Source organism: Macaca fascicularis, chromosome 1 (genome assembly GCF_037993035.2).
Source record: "Macaca fascicularis isolate 582-1 chromosome 1, T2T-MFA8v1.1".
Taxonomy (NCBI): Eukaryota; Metazoa; Chordata; class Mammalia; order Primates; family Cercopithecidae; genus Macaca; species Macaca fascicularis.
Genome location: NC_088375.1, coordinates 123,559,699 through 123,581,296, shown reverse-complemented (window position 1 = coordinate 123,581,296; position 21,598 = coordinate 123,559,699).

Sequence of the window (21,598 nt, the reverse complement as noted above, 5' to 3'; positions counted from 1 at the left end):
CTTCCAACCACTTCCTGCTCCTCAAACCTTCCTTGCTTCCCATGCCTTAACTGACCCACGAGTTAAGCTGGGAAGAGAGAGAGTGAGGGCCCTGGTATAAATAGATTCAACGATTTTGTTCTTTGGGAAGACCAAATGCTGGGAAAGCACTGGAGAAAAGTAGAGAATCCCCAGGACAGAAGAAGTCTGACCCTCCTCATTCTCATCCTTGTTCTGACATGCATTCTTACTCAATTCTTACAGCAATCCTACAAGGTGGATGCTATTCTTGCCATTTTCCAGAGGGTAATGGAGAGAGTAATTAACATCCCCAGAATCAGACAAAGAATATGAACAAGGTCAGGGCCAGGCGCAGTGGCTCACGCCTGTAATCCCAGCACTTTGGGAGGCCGAGGCGGGTGGATCATGAGGTCAGGAGATTGAGACCATCCTGGCTAACACGGTGAAACCCCGTCTCTACTAAAAAAAAAAAAAATGCAAAAAATTAGCCAGGCGGACGCCTGTAGTCCCAGCTACTCAGGAGGCTGAGGCAGGAGAATGGTGTGAACCCGGGAGGCAGAGCCTGCAGTGAGCCGAGATTGTGCCACTGCACTCCAGCCTGGGCGACTGAGCAAGACTCTGTCTCAAAAAAAAAAAAAAAAAAAAAAAAAAAAAAAGATTATGTGCAAAGTCAGCTCTTTACCTCAGGTGGTTTTTGTTATCTATAAATCAGGGATGATTAGAGCTAAAAGAGAAGAGGTGCAGGCCCATTCTATCCTTGCCCCGCTGCCCTGCAGTCCTCACTATGCTTGACTTTCCACTGGAATCTCAGCATCCAGTCAGGCTCACACCAGGCTCCTGGACTCCACCTGAGGGTCTTAACAGGGATGGGTAGAGAATGTAGAGGAGAAAGGAGGACCTGTGAGAATAGTTACTACAACAATACAAGATTTAAAAATTAATCAAAAGTAGGCAGAAGGCCAACGATACGGCAGACAGCTGGCCAAAATGCTTACACAGGAGCATTTGCTGCAGGTGATTAGCAGGATGCACACAGATGAGGACACATAAAAGCTAACCAGGAGTGCAATTTTCTAGAGTTAGGATAATTGGTCAGAGGCTAGAGAAGAGCAGAAATGGTCAAATTAAAGGAAGTGCCCTGCTCCCAACCCATAAAATGACCAGCAGATGCCAGAGATGTGGAGTCATGAGGAGGTCCTGGCTAAGAGGCCATTCATTTCTCTAATATCTGAAAGAGCAGGATAATTTTGCCACTTCATGATAAACCCTCCCTGGAGTTCTGCATATGTCTCTCTGATGCCTTTAAAGGGCATCCAGGTTCCTGGGAAGAGACTCGTGCTGTTTCTTACATTCCCCCTGGCTGGGCCAGCACTGGGAAATTCCACAGGGGAGAAGAGAGGATACAGAACAAGATAGTCTGGTTTTGAAGACCTGCTTCAGAATGAGAAATGGAGATAGAGGTTGTGCCTTGTTGACAACTGCCTGAAAATACCTCCAACCAGGTTTCTCTGTCTTCTAGGGGTGGTGGGAATGTTGGGAAACTGGTGCCAGATGGTGAAGTGAGGGGTTCTTTGGGGCCTGCCAAGCCAGCAGGGGAATTGCCCTAGGCCCAGTGAGGGTGCATTGCCAGGGCAGGAGGCAATATCATTGTCAGAAACAGCACCTCATGCCCAGGCAGGCATTGGGGCACATCTGAACTGAAAGGCAAAGCTAGGCCAGAAGTGGATATCTGAGAAGTGCAGAGGCACTTCAGTGAGGGGGTTGGGGACGTGCTCAGGGGGTCTGGTTAGCTGGGGCTCTGTCCAGGAATGGGAATATGGGTCACAGGCAGAGTCTGAAGACCTTAGGAAATTGCCTTTTAACTGACCACACAAGTCCTAATTTTTTCAGTATGATATGATTGTTTTGGAGGAAGAAAACCTGCCTTTGATAGAGGCTTCTAAGAGTTCCCTGAGCAGGACAAAGAAAGTTCACCCATGAGAGGTCCCTGACAGCATGGCCGTCCAAGTGGGCGCTGCTTAGAGAAGCTTGGCCAGGGGATCCTGGGACACAGCCTCCAGCAGAGGCTCCCTCCCGTCTCCTGCAGGTGAGGCCTTGTCTTTACCTCTGCTCTGCAGTTTCTCCACAGGGCCAGGTGCCAGTGGGCAGAAAGGAGCCAAGTGGAAGAGAGAATGCAATGGGCCTCTTTGACCCCAAGCATGTTTCTACCTCTTGATGCTGAGTCCTGCATGGAACTGACTCCAAACCCAAATCCTTTATCTCTAAGCATGCTGTTGGAAGCTTGTTTGTGCTCTCTTAGGGTTGGGCCCTCCTCATCCTGCCTGGAAGGCACCTAGCAGCCTCTGAAGGGTGACATAAAGCCTCTTTCTAAGGCAAGTTTTCTTCCCAGAGCACAGTTATAACCAGATTGGGAAAAAGCAGAAGCTGTGAGGTCAGTTAAGGGACGAGGGGTTGCAGGGTGGGGGTGGGGTGGTGGGGGAATTGGGACAGGTTCTCCATTGTCCAAGTCCTTTTGGTTTTTGAGGATCTTAATCATTCTTAAAGGTCAGCTCAATTCTGCAGCCTTTGGAGCCTTTGGTCCGTTCCCACCACCCAATTTTTATTGATACATACGTTTCCTTCTCTTCTGGCTTCAGGGTGCTGTTAGACCTTCAGGGTACTGTTAGACCTCTAAACTCTCAGAACATCATTTTCAGGCCTGTCACCACCTAAGGATGACATGGAAACAGAGCAATGGCCTAGCCTAATGACTGCTAGAGCAGTGCTATTGCTTTCCTTTTCCTTTTCTTTTTTCTTTTTCTTTTTTTTTGAGACAGAGATGGAGTCTCGCTCTGTCGCCCAGGCTGGAGTGCAGATCTCTGCTCACTGCAAGCTCCGCCTCCCAGGTTCACGCCATTCTCCTGCCTCAGCCTCCTGAGTAGCTGGGACTACAGGCACCCACCACAATGCCCGACTAATTTTTTTTATTTTTAGTAGAGATGGGGTTTCACTGTGTTAGCCAGGATGGTCTTGATCTTCTGACCTCGTGATCTACCTGCCTCGGCCTCCTAAAGTGTTGGGATTACAGGCATGAGCCACCATGCCTGGCGGTGCTATTGTTTTTCAAACTTCCAGTGTGTAGGAATTCCTTAGGGATCTGAGTGGGAACTGAGACTCTGCACTTTTAATGAGTTCCTAGCCAGAAGTTGGCAAAAAAAAAATTTTTCTGTAAAGAGCCAAATAGCAAATATTTTCAGCTTTGTAGGTCATACGGTCCCTATTGCAACTACTGAACTCTGTTACGCTAGGGCAAAAGCAGTCCTCGACAATTCATAAACCAATGGATGTGGCTGTGTTCCAGTGAAACTTTACTGACAAAAATGGGCAGTGGCTGTGGCAGGCTGGATTTGGCTCTGAACTCCTTCTAGATGATGTGGACATTGCTGGCTCATGGTCCTCACTTTGAATAGTGATGCATGGGAAGGTTCAGCCAGCTGAAGACTATTAGACTTTTGTGGTGAGGACCCCAGAAGAGCCATTTCCCTGCAGAGGGTACTACAGGCATCCACAGAAGCATGGGACCCTCTGGGTTAGAGGGACCTAGTTGCACTTATTTTTATCACAAAAGGCCTGGGGAAGACTCAATGAAGATGGAAATTTTGACCTATAAATTTTTCAGTGGCATTTATATTTTTTCTTCAGTCCAGGAAAGTTCTTCCTTGAGGCTGATTTATGTTAAATGACCCAAAGGAACCTAACCTGCTTTCATTAATTTTTTTTCTTGGCTCTTTCCCAGTATTGTGAGGAACAGGAAGAATGAAAGATTACAGTCTGTGTGGGGATCTAGAACCCTGATTATGACCGTCCCCTAAACCCAGACACCTGCACACACTTCCAGAAGACTTCCACATAGTCCTGTCCCAGGCCTGCTTGTCCTAAATAGACCATCGTGGAGAGGAATTAATCCATGACTTCTTGTTCTTTTCCAGGAGGAAGTTCACTCAACTCAGAAAAATGGGGCATTAGTGCTGTTATTTAATGTCATTTATCAATTCAGCATTATGATTAAGAGTTCAGATTTTAAAGACAGTCAAACCTAAGTTTCCCTAAGTTTCACTGTGCCACTTAGTTAGCTGCATGGGCAACTTATGTAGACCATTTATTTTCTCTGACTGAGAGTGGAACAGTGGTTACCAGAGATTGAGGAGGGGACAAAAGAGGGGTATATAGGGAAAGACTGATCAACAGGTACAAAGTCACAATTAGATAGGAGTAATAAGTTAAGTTCTGAGGTTCTAGTGCACAGTAGGGTGACGATGATTAACAGTGAGAAATGATATATTACAAATAGAAGACGGGCTTTTGAATATCCTCACCAGAAAGAAATGATAAATATGTAATTTATCATGCTAAATACCCTAATTTGATCATCATACAACATACATATATGTATAATATGAAAACATCAAATTATACTCCATAAATATGTACAATTACAATGTGTCAATTAAAATTTTTTAGGTAAATTAAAAAAATAAATTTAAAACTCTTTTTTTGACTAAAAATGTAGCACACATTAGAATGAAAATATTTAAAAATTATAAAAATATTTAACATAAAAGTTAAAAAGTTCTCTACCTAAAATTTCTATTCTCATCCCAGGATAGCCACTGTTGATGACTTGATATATATATTCTTCCAGTATTTTAAACAATGAATATTGTGAAATAAAAAACATTTTTCTCAAGTGGTCATATGCTGTCTATTATTACTATTACTATTATTACTGAACTTGCTTTTTCCTAATACTATATCCTATATATCTTTCTGTGTCAGTACATGAAGATATTTTTTCTTTTTAACTGGCATAAGGGATACTACTGTGCCATAATTTAATCAGTTTAAGACATTTGTTTAGCCCCATTAAGTCCCAGTTCCCTCACAGTTTCAATAAGAATAATTATAGTACCTACTTCATAGGGTTGTTGTGAGAATTAAGTAAGTTTTTTTTTTTTTTAGATGGAGTTTTGCTCTTGTTGCCCAGGCTGGAGTGCAATGGTGCGATCTCAGCTCACCGCAACCTCCACCTCCCAGGTTCAAGCGATTCTCCTGCCTCAGCCTTCCCAAGTAGCTGGGTTATAGGCATGTGCCACCAAGCCTGGCTAATTTTGTATTTTTAGTAGAGATGGGGTTTCTCCATGTGGGTCAGGCTGGTCTCAAACTCCCAACCTCAGGTGATCCACCCACCTCGGCCTCCCAAAGTGCTGGGATTACAGGTGTGAGCCACTGCGCCCAGCTGGATTAAATAAATTTTTAATTGAAAAGGATTGAATATAGTGCCCACCATATTTAAAACAGTTCATAATATATCATTTATGTCTTGTATCTGTATCCAAAGGGCTTAAGAGTCACACATCCTACCAACTCATGGAATTAAGTATACAAACGAAACACAAACACAGAAGGAATGGATGAGCCCTAAATGCTTATATCACTGCAAAGTGGCCTAGCATCTTAAGTTTCCAGATGTGAACACTATTCATTGAATCTGGCCAATGGACAAGATATAGTTGAAAGGTAAATATCACTTTGGCCTGAATCTTGACTGCATTTCTCACTTACGCATTGCAGACATAGCCAAAGGTGTGATAGGGCTGGCTGCTTGCTTTGTACTGTGCTCAATTCATTGACATAACAAACTGGGAGTTTATAAAAAATAATTTTGATGTAGTGGCACAATGCAATGAAAAGTGCATCTGGCTTGGAATCAAAGACATAGGCTCGAAGTTGGGCTCTGCTGCCCACAGGTCCGTGACCAAATAGTCTCCCTACACCTCAGTTTTCTGATCAGTAAAGTAGGACCAAAAATGACTCTACCTCCCAGACTTTCTATGAATATTAAGATAATAAAAGCACCTAAAAAAGTTCTTATTGAGATCAATAAATTGAGTACATGAATTAATCATGCTACATAATTGATCAAGTGTACTCAAACAGGAAGAGAAGATAACTGTGCAGAAGAAAAGTCAGACTAGACAAGTGAGAGTTAACATAATCTCAGACCGTGTTCACAGAAACTTGTTGATATGATGTGGCTGTTCTGTAACCGCCAAATGGGTTCACCTTGCCCGCTGCCTAGACAGAACCAATTTATCAAGACAGGGGAATTGCAATGAAGAAAGAGTAATTCACACAGAACTGGCTATGTGGGAGATGTGAATTTTATTATTACTCAAATCAGTCTCCCCGAGCATTCGAGGATCAGAGTTTTTAAAGGTAATTTGGCGGGCAGGGGCTTGGGAATTAGGGAGTGCTGATTGGTCAGGTTGAAGATGGAATCATGGGGGGTTGAAGTGAGGTTTTTCTTGGTGTCTTCTGTTCCTGGGTGGGTTGGCAGAACTGGTTGAGCAGATTACCAGTCTGGGTGGTGTCAGCTGATCCATCGAGTGCAGGGTCTGCAAAATATCTCAACCCTGATCTTAGGTTTCACAATAGTGGTGTTACTCCCAAGAGCAATTTGGGGAGGTTCAGACTGTTGGAGCCAGAGGCTGCACAACCTGTAAACTGTGATTTCTAATCTTGTAGCTAATTTGCTAGTCCTGCAAAGGCAGACTGGTCCTGAGGCAAGAAGGCGGCCTTTTCAGGAAAGGGTTCTTATCAATTTTGTTTATGAGTCAAGCTGTGAACTGAATCCATCCCCAAAGTTAGTTCGGCCTATACCCAGGAATGAGCAAGGATGACATAACGGTTAGAAGATACAGTCTGTTAGGTCTGATTTCTTTCACTGTCATAATTTCCTCAGTTATAATTTTGTAAATGTGGTTTCAGTTCCACTCCATGATGCACAGGTCATGTTTCAGGTCTCATGTGCTGGGCTGAGCAGAGGAAACTGAGTAGAGAACATATAGGACATGTGGCCACCCTCCTGCCCTTGAAATACCTGAAGGCCTTCTGTGTCACCCAACACTATTTCCACCTGAGTCTTTGGGGGAAAGTTTTGGAGAATTTGATTCAGTATTTGGAGAACCTTTTCACAGAACTGATTATAGAAAGAATAGGCCTCGACAAGTTTCCTGGTATGGGAGTGTATGAGCAGAGCCTGGCTACAGGCCTTGGATGTCCTGAGGGAGATAAACCAGCCGGGGATAGGGGCTGGGACAGATGGTCTCTGAGGAACCCTGAGATTTTGATATTCAGGAACACTATGGATGGTTACAAGAGAAAGAAGCAAATGCATGTTTACTAACAATGACACAAATGCATAGGAGGAAAGAACTTTGAAATCATTCTTTAGCCAATTACTAAAGGTATTTTGGTCATTTCTATACTAATACAAGGAAGTGGGGAATTGACATTTGTTATAGGTTGAATTGTGTTCCTCCACAAAAGATATCCAGTGCCTTCCTCAGATTGTGATCTTATTTGTTAATGGGATCTTAACAGAGGCAATCAAGTTAAAAGGAGGTTATGGTGGTGGATCCTAGTCCACCATGAGTGGTATTTTATGAAAATGAGAAATTCAGACAGAGAGAGACATGCACAGAAGCAAGGGGATGTGAAGACAAAGGGAGCATGCCCTGTGCAGACTGAGGAGAACCAGAGTGATGTATTTACAAGCCAAGGAATGCCTGAGGCTACCAGAAGCTAAGAGAGAAGCCTGATACAGATCTTTCCCTAGCAACTTCAAAGAGAGCATGGCTCTGTCAACACATTGATTTCAGACTTCTAGCCTCCAGAACTATGAGACAATAGATTTATGTTGTTCTAAGGCACCCAGTTTGTGGTACTTTCTTATGGTAGCCCTAGGAGATTAACACATAGTAGTAATATGTAAGCATTCTTGTACTGAGTGTTGTGGCAAACAGAAAAAATACGTATATATGGTATGTGAATAGAAAAAAAGGATCAACCAATCCCTGCCATTGTGGAACTGGGAAACGTTTTGTGCAGGATAAGACAATTTGCAATAATGTGCAAACCTGACCGTGATAAAGTGACAAAATATATAGACAAGTAAGCATATGCATGATGAAAAGATAAAACCAGAACAAAAGCAAGCATATTAAGCATTTTTCCTCTTGAGGACAGTTGAGGCTTCTTTAGCCTTTAATTGGTATATTGCTACAATAATGCATTTGTCTTTAGAGGATAGATATGGCTTAAAATAAGAGAAAGGAGGTCATAATAATTGATGTCAAAACTCTCTGATAGGTGATGCAATTGGTGGGAGAAAAAGGAGTTCTGCTTGATTCTGCTCAGGTTTCAGGACAGAGGCAGCATGTGGGTTGAGTTTCTACCTCACCTACTTTGTTTTCAAATTCACGTGCCTTCTGGGCAGCACCAAAATAGCTCTGCTGAAGTTCAAGCTCCTTTCACACCTCCCACCATCAGGGAAGGTGCTGGAGTTCTGTGCTGTGTGTGGTAATGGTGTAGGAATAAGATGAGGGTGAGGAGTTTCTTGGAAGAAGCAAAGAGAATCATCTCTTTCCCCTCCTCCCAGTTGATCCCAAGGCTTATTCTTCTCTTATACAGTTATAATTCTTGAATCCTAGTGTTGAATGATGCCCTGGCAATATAGGTAAACACACTCATTTTGCAAAGAGAAGATAGGCCTATTAGAAGTGAGGATGGAGTTTCAATGACATTGTGGGCTGGGACTCAGGAATAGGTGAGTTTTTCCAATCATCTTTCCTTCTGACAGTGTGCAGGGAGAAACACCCAAGAAATAGTAGCCATGTAGGACTCAAAGTGTCACAAGATGGTTAGAGTCAGTGTGGGTCTTTCTTGTAAATCTGAACTTGAGAATGTGACTTTTGCCTCAAATGAGCTTCCAATATCTTCTTAAACTGTGAATCTAAACCTTAGGATAGCTCTACCCTCTGGCCAGTTCTTTAAAGAAAGAAATGTCAGAAGGTGGAGAGAGAGATAGAGAGAGAGAGAAAGAGAAAGAGAGAGAGAACATCTGACCTGCCTAAGGTGCCAGATCTGGCTGCGACCTTAGGCAGGTGCATGAAGGAAAGGCAAGCAAAAGGGGAGCAGAACATGGAGTTTTGCCTTTAAACACACAGTGTCTCTGCCCATGGGAAAATGCATTCTAATTGATGCATTAGGATAACAGCTTTCCCTCCTTTTGGAGAGAAGCAACGGGTATAGGTGAGCAGAGAGGAAGACAGAAAGGTGGTTGTGGGGAAAGAGAGCCAACTGTTCTCCTCCTTGCCATGAGGATAAAAGAAGTGGGTTGTCCATATCTGTCTTGCTGATTAGTTGCTGATTTGGGCCCAGTGCTGAAATGTTTTTATTCCAGTGGCGATTAACTCACCCTAGTATAATTCAACTCAACAGTTACTTATGGAGCACTCACCCTGGGCAAGGCACTGTTCTAGAATCAGGAAATGAGTGAGAGGTCTCTGTCATGAAGGAGCGTATGATTTGCTGTCAAACCCTATAGGAGAAATGCAGCAATAGTAGGAAGTGCAGCAAAGTCTTCAGCCCTGGCTGTCCATTAGAATCACCTTGGGAAGCTTCAGCGAAATACTGATCTCACCACCAGAGGTGCAGATTTAACTAGTATGAGATGAGATCCAGGCATTAGTGTCTTTATAATTTCCTCATGAAATTCTGATGGGCAGCCAGGATTAAGAATCACTGTGTTATGGAGCAGAGAGGAGCAAACAGTAAGTATCAAAGGAGGGGAGTGAGGAAAATTTAAGGCTGTTTTCAATGAGTTTTGAAGAATGGTTTGGATTCCCACATGTGGAGCTTGGGATGGGGAAGTCTTCCACAGTTGGGAAGAACCATATGAGTAGGACATGAAGGTGAGAAAGCATGGGGAATGAACAAAGAATAGCTGATCTGGTTTGTATGGTTCCCAGAGCACCTATGGAGTAATGGGGAATAGGCAGGAAAGTGGAGTGGAGACTGCATTGTCCAGGGTGCACAGCAAGCATCGGTAGAGACAGAAACAGAATACAAGTTTCCTGACTCCTGGACCATGCCAGGAAGCAGAGTCAATAATCAGAACAGCAGTTACAGGTCACAATGAAGAAGCTAAGTTAGAGACTCTTCTTCATCTGGTTAAATCCCAGTGACCCAGGGCAGATATAAGCTGGGATCCAGAGAAAACTTTTCAGTTTTATTGGTTTGAAGAGAACGAAGTTATCTGATCCTTTGGGAACACAGGGATTAGGAAATGGTTTGACCATCAAGATGATGGTAAATGACCATCTTAAATATAATGGAAATCAGAAATTAATTTACTTTTTCTAAGTCACGTAGGTAGAATTTTTGCCTGATTTCAAAGTCAGTGTTTTTCCCACTTAATTTAAATTATCCTTTGTCTGGTGCATCCATTCTGGGTGTACGCTGTACTCCATACAGTCTCTGCTTAGCTCTGTATTTTACAACCATCTTGTTTTATACTTATGTAATTATGACTCTATCTTATTAGACTGTGAGTTCCTTGAAGGTAGGGCCACATCTGATTCAAATAAGATCAAAATTATATGGGGTCGATACCAGCCTGGCCAACATGGTGAAACCCCGTCTCTGCTAAAAAATAAAAATAATAAAAAAATTAGCCGGGAGTGGTGGTGCATGCCTGTAGTCCCAGCTACTCAGGAGCCTGAGGCAGGAGAATTGCTTGAGAATTGCCCTCTCTCATCTTTCTCTGCTGATTTAATTAATCCTTGCCTAGTCAGGCCAGTGTAAACCATAATCCAAGTATCTAATCTATCACCTGGCCTCAGGGATGAATTGAGTTCTACAGTATTGATAGGATTCATCTGGATTAACTCCTGTAAGTGTGATTTGTAAAGTGGAAGAGAAAGTAATAAACCATGACATGGAGAGGCAATTTTTGATGCAGAGAGATGGGTTTTAAACAGTAGGCATACAGCCAGGCAACTGGGCTGTACATGAACAAGAATGTCAGTCCCAACATGGGCAATGGCCACTAAGCACATGGTTCCTGCGTCTCAGGATCCAGGTCAGTAGGACCGCACAATGTCAGCGTGAGACACACTGCTTAAGGTACATGACTATTCATCATAATGAGGAACAAACACCAGCAAAATAAACTTTAGGTTAAACTCACCGATGCAATCTTAAATTCAGTCCCCAAGCCATGGTCAACTTCTAAAACCAGAGAAGCCCGTTGCTGCGTGTCTCTGTCCTTGGTGCTGAAACAAAGCCCATCACGTTGGCCCTTGCCCTTGAAGCGCCTGTTTTCCCGAGATGTTGTCGTGGTTGGGGAAGTGGTGGGATACAGCCCTCCACCCCACTTTTATGGGGCAGGGGGTGGTGGTGTTCAATACTAAAATGTCCCAGATGTATGCCTGGTTGACATGGATGTCTGAGATTGGCATGGGAAGACAGCTGAAACTCAGCTCTCCATCCTCCTTTATGCTGCTGACACTGCATATACATATCTGAAGAAAGGTTCTTATCACATAGTATTGGGACTGTCAATATCAGGCCTGACTTCAAAGCTATGCTCTGTTCTCTCTTCCTTGCATCTTGCAGCTGCCTTGCTGTTTTGACCGTGATTTACATTTTAAGGAATCAGGTTGACATGTTTATGGATCTTTCCTAACACATAATACATTTATTCATCTTATCTCAATACCTAGTACAATATTGGCACATGGTGGATACTTAATACTTTTTTGTAAATAAAAATAAGAAGTTAACACTTGATTGTCTTCTGAAATGATCTGGAGAGAAAAAAAAAAAACATTGACTGGGTAGAATTTCATTTTTCTCTACACTGTCTTCTCAGCAAGAAATGACATGATTTTACAACGGCAAGTAGCATCAAAGTTTTATTAAATGCTCAACGAATCACTGCCCTATCATCAGATTGGGATGGCCGGTGAGGTGAAAAGCCAATGCTCAAGAAAATTAGCCAAATGGCCTGAGATAATAATGTTAATATTTCACATGTGTGTTTTTCTTTAAACTCTTCTGAAGTGTCATCATATACAACTCAATTTGATTACCACAACATACATATGAGGTAGGTGAATTAAGAAGTAGAATCTCAACTATATGAGAAAATCTAAGGTTCAGAGACATTAGTATCTTGGCCAAGAAAAACATGTAAGTTATAACTGGTCTTGAAAAGAAAATCAAGGTCTCTTGATCTCTGACCCAGAGCTCATTTCATTGCTCTATAGAGGTCAATGTAAAATTAAGACAAAGGCCTCAGAATCTTAGCTGCTCCACTTTGCAATGCTCGTGGAATCTTTGGGTTTTTGAGACACTTTCAGGGCAATGTCTTGATATAAATCATTTCCTCCCAGTTATATAAGTGCTCTTCTTTTCATGGGTATGAACAGAAACAGCCAAATTATCTGTATATGCCTTTATTCTATTTGGTGATCTTAATTTACCCCAGATAAGTCTTTCCCCCTGCCTTAAATTTATTGATACTCCAGATAACTCTTGCCCCTGCCTTAAATAATTTCTTTTGAAATTTTATTTATTTGCCTTGGTCATTCTTAAATTCAGGCAAATTGCTATGGACTCTTTCAACACTGGCCAAAAATTAAACAGATCTAATCTGTATGGAATGCCTAAAACACATTTATGCATTCAATTCTTAATGACTTTTTTTACCTTCTTAGTTATTTGCTTTCCTGTGGGAAAGCTATAAAGGGACCCCAAAATGATGAAATCCTAGAGGGATTTACAGTATTGTTGGGAGACATGCTATAAAGCTGTGAAATGCTTAGTCATAATAATAGTTTAAGACAAAAGTACAAGAGCTATCGCAAGGCAGCACTTGATTGATTGCCAAATAAGTGGTGCAGGCAAGGATTCCATGGTTTTGAGATATATATATTGATTTCAGGAGATTGAATTGGACTGGGTACAGTCCAATACCAAGGGGTAAATAGGTATAAGGAAGGCACTAACAAAAATTTCCACCAAAATATAATGAGGGCAATCCCCTTGACAGACAGTCTTTGAGGAAAAGAAGAAGAAAGATGGAAAGATGCTAGTTTATCCTGAATCTTGGGAAGTAAAAAGAAAAATTTTACAATTATGAGGCAGAAGTAAACTATAGTTATAGTCTCTTGAACACTAAGTAGGAAAAAATTAGAGATACCATTTATTTATTTAAAAAATTTTTATTGAGCCTATTTTAATTTTCTTCTCCAGGGCCAGGAATACAATGGTGGCCCTCACAGCTGTGGCTCCTGCTCTCTTGGCTCTTACCAACGGGCGGTGTGAATCCATAAGTTGCTATGGAAACACAGAGGAAACTTCTAGTTCAACTGCCTTGAGGGCTAGTAAAGTCTTTCTAGAGGAAGTGACATTTTAGTTGAGACCTAAAGTTCAGGCAGGAAATAGCTAATTAAGGGAGATTGGGAGTATCAAAAAGATTGTTCCAAGCAAAGAAAACAGCATGCATGATGGCACAAAAGTGAAAGAGCGTTTGGTCTATTTTGCAAAAGAAAAGCTTGGTTTGCTAGAGCCTAGTGTTTGAAGCAGGAAGCTGTAAGAGTTAAGGCTGGACAAATAAGCAGGGACCAAATTGTGCAGGACTTTGGGCTTTCAGCATAAAACTAGGACCTGGAGAAGAGAGGAGGAAATAAGTTCTTGAAGGGTTTTATCCAGAAAATGGCATAAGATTTGCACCTACGGAATGTTTCTCTGGGTGCTATGTGGGGTGTAGATTGGAAGGGGCAAATAGCCTAATTAGAAAGCTGTGACAATCATTTGGGCAGGAAATGATGGTGCTGAATTACAGCAGTAGCCGTGGAAATGGAGGGAAGAGGGTGAGTTTAACAGATATTTAGGAGTCAGACTCTGTAAGATTGATCATGGCTTAGATGTGGAGGATAAGAGAGAGGGAAGAGTGGAGGATGCTTCTTCACGGACCCTCTAAGTGGCTTATTTGGCTGAGTGATCCATAGATGAATGCACACTCTTCCACCCCAAGTTCCCATTGCTGCTCTCATCTCTATCTGCCATATCTCATTTCTCTCATGGGATCTTACCTAAATCCCAGCAAAACTCAGATTGGGGGTGAAAGGTGGCAGAAGGGAAGAAAAACTAGATTTCAGATGATCACTTCATTGAATTTGCTTTTATTTTTCCAAAGGACAAGTTTATCCCCCTGCCTTTGGTCTGCTCCACAGAATAAATTCCCTTTTCTGGTTTTGTCTGCTGCTCAGAGAGACAGAACAGTGCTACTCGGAGAAATAAACAAACAATTCTCTGCTTTGTGGCTGGCAAGGAGGACCTGACCTTCACTACTCAATACCAAAGAAAATGTGATCTCTCCTCCCTCCTAAAAGCCTCCAGGTTCCTTTTCCTAGCAGACTGGAAGGAGGAGCCAAAGGAAGCCTAGAACTGGTTCTGGGCAGGGAACCCCCACCCCTACACCTACTTAGCTGAAAATCTGTCAGAGGTAAAATAAACATTACAGCAGAACTGTCATCTGCTAATCGAGATGTGTAGGTGAGAGGGAACCCTGGGGAGGCCAGAGGGAGGTGTCTGACAGACGGCTCAGCTTCCAGTGGACAGAGAGGGCACCTGGACCACAGCACAGGAACCAGGAAAATCATGCAGGTAATTAAGCTCAGGCTCCTGGTATGGAAGGGCAGGAGGGAAGCTTTGAGAGGCACCTTTTTAAACAGCACCTTTAACCTGCTCTCATTTTAGAAAAAGCCTGAATCGTTTCTCTAACTGTTCCTTTTCTGCATTAGAATCCAGAAAGATGTAGCTTTAAGTCTGCAGTGGAAATGGCAATGCTGCTGGAGACATCAATTTTGTGTGTTTCTGAGACTAACATCCGTTCCAAGTAAGCTTTCCCCACATGCTTGGGTGAGGTGTGACAGAAGTGTGACAGAGGCCCTTGTTTCCACCAGCTTTTCAAAACATTCCTGAGAAGTTTGATCTTGCTTGGCAGGAGGTTTTTGCCAGCTGTGCTGGTAAAATAACGAGGAGTCCCCATTTGTGAGCTGTTTTTTCATCCTGGTGGCACTTTTCAAAGCACTGCATCATTAGCCAGGCTGGAAATGGTTTTCAAACATTGCTTTGCTCAAGTAGGCACTGCAGGGTCAGAGGCAGTGCAGAGTCAGAGAGGCTGTAGGTGGCCAGAGGACAGTGCTTGGGGGCTTTGTGCCTTGTGTGAAGCCTCAGAACAATCCTCCTTGTGGCTGCACTATTCTCAGAATTGGCAAGGGATGGAGCAGAGGCCCTCAGTGTCTCCTGGGTAATTTTGTAATGTGTCCTAAGAAAGATGGGGCAAGAAAAGAAGGTTATGACATGCAAGTGGGGTTGGTGAAATAATAGCAAAGATTATTCTGTCTTCCATCTGTGTAGGGTGGTGTGGGCTGGGAAATTTTAGGAAGTTTAATCTATGACCTCCAACTTCACCTTCTGTGTCATATCAGAAACTATCAGCTACTGAACCCAGACCTGTGAATGGGGAAACCCACGGAGTGGATAGAGGAAGTCAATATCCTCTGGTTATAGAGATTTCCAAACCCAAATGTTGATATTCTCAAACTTTGGTCTATATCCCAATCATCTAGATTTTTTTTTAAAGTAAATTTTCAGAGTTGGCTTTAGAGTCTCTGAATCTGATTCTCCAGGTTGAGAACAGGCCACATGCATTTTTAATGAGCCCTTCGAGGGCATGAAATGCACAGGGAAGTTTGAGAATCATTGTATTGAAGGTGCTGTATTTAACTTTATTCTTTTTTTTTTTTCATTTGTTCTTGAAAATTCTGCTTTCCTCAGGCATTAGAGGGGCCCAGGGACATCCAATTGAGCGTGGGTGTGTACCACAGCAAAGGTATTTGAGAACTCCAGCGGAGGAGTCCTGGGGACTCAGGTTCAAAACAAAGGCCACCTCAGGCGAGGCAGCCAGGTCTCTGCTGGAGATGCAGAGGGGGTTGTCAGGCCGTCTCAGACAGCTGGGAGTGCAGAATCTGATTCAGAAATGTCAGAGCTGCTGAGGAAGCCTCTCTGGAGAGCTGCCTGCTCCCAAAGAATGAGATAATAATTGCATTGAAAATTATGGAGAAGCAAAAGACTTGTAGAACACATTGGAAATTTTAATCACTTTCTCAGAATGGCTTTGATTCTCTTTAGCCCTTCCTAGGTGTGTCCTAAGCCTCCCTCATTCTAGCTGACAGGTAATTAGTGCTCTGGCTTTGGAGAAAGATGCAGTCTTCTCAGATCAAGTAAGATAATGCACATGAAGACACTGCAAAGACTGTAAGGACCACAGCGGAAGGGCTAGCTCCGAATCCCCACATGGCTCATATGCTGGGGACAGCATGCCGTGTCTTCTCATACCATTGCTCTTGCTGTCCTTCTGCTGTCCAGAATGCCCTCTCTGCTTTCTTCCTCTGTGATTTCCTCCTCATTTCTCAAGGCTGAGCTCAAATGAAACTGCTCTAGAGTCATTTCATTTTCCCTGGCAGAACTAAGCATTCTGTGCCCACTGCTACTAAGGCCACTTGAAAAAGGCTGCATAATCTCTGGTATGTTGTAGGCCTGATAAATATTCTCACGTAGTTGCCTGCTAAATATTCTCTTCCTTCCGCTCACCATTTCTTGATTTGCATGTCTGTCTCCTCTTCCGCATAAGAAATGAGCTTATTCCTCTTGGTATTCTCAATGAATACATAAAGCCAACTAGTAGGTGCTCAATAAATGGCTGTTGAATGAAAACAGTAAGTATCAGTGAGAAAAGGTGACCTGAAAGAGGTGAGGTGAAAAGAAATGACTTACTTTGCTACACAGAGCCCTCCTGGAATGCTATATTGATCTAATGTTTAAGAACAGTATGGAAGGAGATTTTCTTTTCTCCTTCTTCTTTTTTTTCAGTTTCTTTTTTTTAATTTAATTTTTTTTATTATACTTTAAGGTCTAGGGTATATGTACACAACATGCAGGTTTGTTACAGATGTATACATGTGCCATGTTGGTGTGCTGCACCCATTAACTCATCATTTACATTAGGTATTTCTCATAATGCTATCCCCCGACTTCTCCCCACCCCACGACAGGCCCCCGTGTGTTATATTTCCCACCCTGTGTACAAGTGGTCTCATTGTTCAATTCCCACCTATGAGTGAGAACATGCGGTGTTTGGTTTTCTGTACTTGCGATAGTTTGCTCAGAATGATGGTTTCCAGCTTCATCCTAATTCCAATGCATAAGCCACTAAAAAATACCCTGGCCAACATACCTAAATTCTAATGTCATACTGTCCTGGTGGTAAATGATGATGCTTCATGCTGTACTCATTTATAGTTCAAAATAGTTCATGAAGCGGCCTCTTCATGCCTCAGTTTTTCCATCTGCAGTGTGGGACAGAGCAAATCGTGACTATCATGAGTAATCCTGCCTTCTCTCCTCTGATATCTTCGGAAGAAGGCAGATGTCACTGGGGGTGGGTGTGTGTAGCTCAGAAAAACAGAGCCATTTGTCACATGTAGTGACAGGCACTAAGGGCAGGGCCTGAGAGGAGAAAAGAGAGTGAAAGAGAGAATCAGAATTGCTTCTTTTTTTGTTCGTTTTACTCTGATGCCCACTCCACATGGAATTATCCTAACCGGCACATAGGAGGAGAGACTAGCATTTACTGCACCGCTAGCACATTATGGGAGACCTTTATTTAAAGTGGGATCCTCAGACCAACAACATTGACACCGCCTGGCGCTATCTCGGCTCACTGCAACTTCCGCCTCCCGCGTTCAAGTGCCTGCACCAGCCTCTGTCGCCAGGCCGGAGTGCAGTGGTGCGATCTTCACTGCAACCTCTGCCTCCTGGGTTCAAGCGATTCTCCTGGCTCAGCCTCCCGAGTAGCTGGGACTACAGGCGCCTGCCACCATGCCCAGCTAATTTTTGTATTTTTGGTAGAGACGGGGTTTCACCATGTTAGCCATGATGGTCTCAGTCTCTTGACCTCGTGATCCGCCAGCCTCGGCCTCCTAAAGTGCTGGGATTACAGGAGTGAGCCACCGCGGCAGGCTAGGAACTTCTTAAAGATGCAGAATCTCAGTTCCCATCCTAGATGTACTGAATCGGAATCTGGCTTTTAATAAGATCTACCGGTGATTCATATGCATATTAAAATTTGAGAAGCACAAGCATAGAGTAATTTCAAAAACGTTTGTGAGAGTAAAAGGAGAAGTGGGGAAGACAAGATGCAGAGGATGTTTAAAAGATATTCTGCCCACCAGGATATAGTGAAATGGAATAAATTTTTTTCATGCAAATAACTAGAAAAGTGCTATGGTGAGGCGGTGGGAGAAAGGGAGGAAGGACTTTTATTTAGCTGCAGACTCACTCAGGGAGTTGACAGAAAAAACATCAATGTGTGAGCTCAGACCAAAGCAGTGTACCCACCCAGCACAATGAGAGAGGAGCCTAACAGAGCTTGGAGGCGTGTTGGCTGCTCTCCTGGCCCTGCGCCTTCAGATCTCCTAGGGTGTACCCGCCCAGGCCTGCCCTGTCATTCACCATGGTAGCAGGATACCCAGGACCTTGCCCCAGGGGTGGTCATGGAGGTGGTGGGGTGTCAGTGTGCTCTAGTTCTGTTTTACAATGAATTCTGTCATCTTCATTTAATTGGAGTCTTAAACTGAATGTCGCCTACCAAATGTAGGGACTTGGTTTGGAAGCCTGTCTGTGGGAAACACAGTACACTCATGTGTGTATGTGTCTGTGTGCATGCATTCAGGTCTTTAGTTGAGATATAATTTACACATTACAAAATGCACAGATCTTAAGTGCTCAGTTTGATGAGTTTTGATAATTGTATGCACACCGCCGTGTATATGCCAACTAAACTACATATTTTCATTACCGCAGAGAGTTTCTATTTGTCTCTTTCCAATCAATCCTTCTGTCTCTCCACCCACTTGGAGGCAAAGAGTTCTGGTTTTTATTCCCATAGGGAGTTCTAGTTGGTCCATGTCTTTGCCCCAACTGTTGGTGTTATCGATCTTCTTGATTTTTAGTCATTCTAGTGGGTATTAAATGGTTTCATTGTAATTTCAATTTACATTTCCCTTATGACTCATAATGTTGGGTCCTTTTCATGTATGTATTGTCCATTTATAGATCTCTTTTTGTGAAATGTCTGTTCAAATCTATTGCCTCTTTTTAAAAACTGTGTTACCTTTTATTGCTAATTTGTAGGAATTGTTTACACATTTTGGATATACATCCTTGTCAGATGTATGCATTGCAAATTTTTTTCCCCAGACTGTGGGTTCCCTATTCATTTTCTTCATAGTGATTTTTGATTTGCAGAACAATTTTAATATTTATGAAGTACAATGATTTTTTAAATATTTATGAAGTACAATGTATCATTTTTTCTTAGTAGTCAGTGCTTTTTGTGTCCAAAGAAATCTTGACTTCCTCAAGGTCACAGAGGTGTTCTTCTATGCTTTCTTTTTGAAATTTTGTGGTTCTAGCTTTTACATTTTGGTGTGTGATCCATCTCAAATTAGTTTTTGTGTAAAGTGTAAAACAGAGGTTGAGGTTTGTTTTATTCCATACAGAAATTTGTATGGAATGAAACACCTTTGGGCTTTGGTTAAAAGCCAGTTAACTTTGTGTGGGGAACTATTTTTGGACTCTGTGTCCTGTTCTATTGAATTGATCTGTCTATCCTTATTCCAGTGCCACACAGTTTGATAACTGTATTTTAATGAAATTCTTGAAACCAAGTAGTGTAAGTCTTCCAACTTCCCTCAACTTTTTAATGTTTAGCTATTCTAAACCCTTTACATTTCCATAAAAACATAGAATTAGCTTGTCATATTTTTTAAAAGCATGTGGCATTTTGACTATTTTTTAAAAAATTGAATCCTTAGGTTAATATGAAAGAACAGCTATCTTAACAATACTGAGTCTTGCAATTCATGGACATGTTCGATAGCTTTGTTTATTTAAGTCCTTAATTTCTCTTAGTAATGTTTGTGGTTGTCAGTGTAGGCATCTTTTGTACCTTTCATTAGACCTCTAGATATTAAATCTTTTTGATACTACTATGAATAATTGTTTTAATTTTACTTTTTACTTGTTTGTGACTACTATGTAGAAATTCAATTAATTTTCACATATAGAAGTCGATTTATATTTGAATGTTGAACCAACTTTGCATTCCTGGGATAAACTCACTTAGATTGTGTTATAGACATGTGGATATTATTTTCTAACACTTTGTTAGTGATATTCATGTCTGTATTCACAAGGTACTCATGGTCTGAAGTTTTGTTTTCTTGTAATGTCTTTGTCATGGTTTGATGTGAAGATTGTGCTGGCTTTCTAAAATGAGTTTGGAAGTATTCCTGGCTTCTATATTTTCTGAGTTTATGTAACATTAGTATTATTTCTTCCCTATTTGATTAAATTTACTGTCAAACTATCTGGGACTAAAGTTTCTTTTGTGGGAATATTTTTGAATATAAATTTAATTTTTTTTTATCATATATATTTATGGCTATCAGGTTTGGTAATTTGTGTCTTTTGAGGAATTTGTCCATTTAATCTAAATTGTCAAATATGCTGACATGAAGTTGTTCATAATATGGCTTTATTTTCCTTTTGATGTGTGTAGTATCTATAGTGTTGTCCCCGCCTTCATTTCTGATACTAAAAGTTTATATTTTCTTTTTATTCTTGATGAGTGTTTGGATTACAATTGCTGCTTAACAAATTATCCTTAGCATTAGCAGCTTAAGACCACAAATTTAATTTACTCATGGTTTTGTGGGGCTGAAATTTGAGAAGAGCTCAACTGAACGGTTCTCACTTGGAGCCTTTAATGTCATTGAATTCAGTTGTCAGATGGGGCTCCAGTCATGTGAGACTCAACTAGGCTGGATGCCGAAGATGGCCTCCTCACAGGGTTGGCAGCTGGTGCCTGCTGTTGGCTGGGAGCTCAGCTGGGGCTGTTGATGGAGTGTTTACATGTGGCCTCTCCAGCTTAGCAGCTGTCTTCTTCCAGAGCAAGCATCCCAAGAGAGATAGTTGGAAGTTGTTTGGCTTTTCCTAACATAGATTGAAAGTAAAACACTGCCATGGTCACCAAATTTTATTGGATATAAACAAGTCACCGAGGCCAGCCCAAATTAAGAGGAAGAAATACAAACTCCATTTATTGATGGAAAGAGGATCAAAAATTTTAAATCACATGTTATAATCTTCACAGCAGTCTAGATGGGGGTTACCAATTTTGTTAATCTTTTCTAATAATAAATGTTTGCACTGATTTTATCTGTTGTTTGCCCTTTTTTATTTAATTGATTTCTGTCCTTATTTTTGTTACCTATTTTCTTCTACTTACTTTAGATTAATTTGCTCTTCTTTTTCCAGCTTTTAAGATGGAAGTAAGCTTAGATCACTGATTTTTTTTGTCTTTCTTCTGCTGCTGATAATGATATCTAAAACTACAAATTTCTGAAGTATTATACATTTGTATTTTGTTGTCTGTTTGTTACATATTCTTTACTGTCGGGTCATACAGGCAGCCAGCTTCAGTGTGCCAGCAGGCCATAGGAGTTAGAATTGACTACACTACTCTTTTCTAGAGTATACTGGTTAAGAGCATAGACCTGAAGCCATGCTGTCTGGGTTT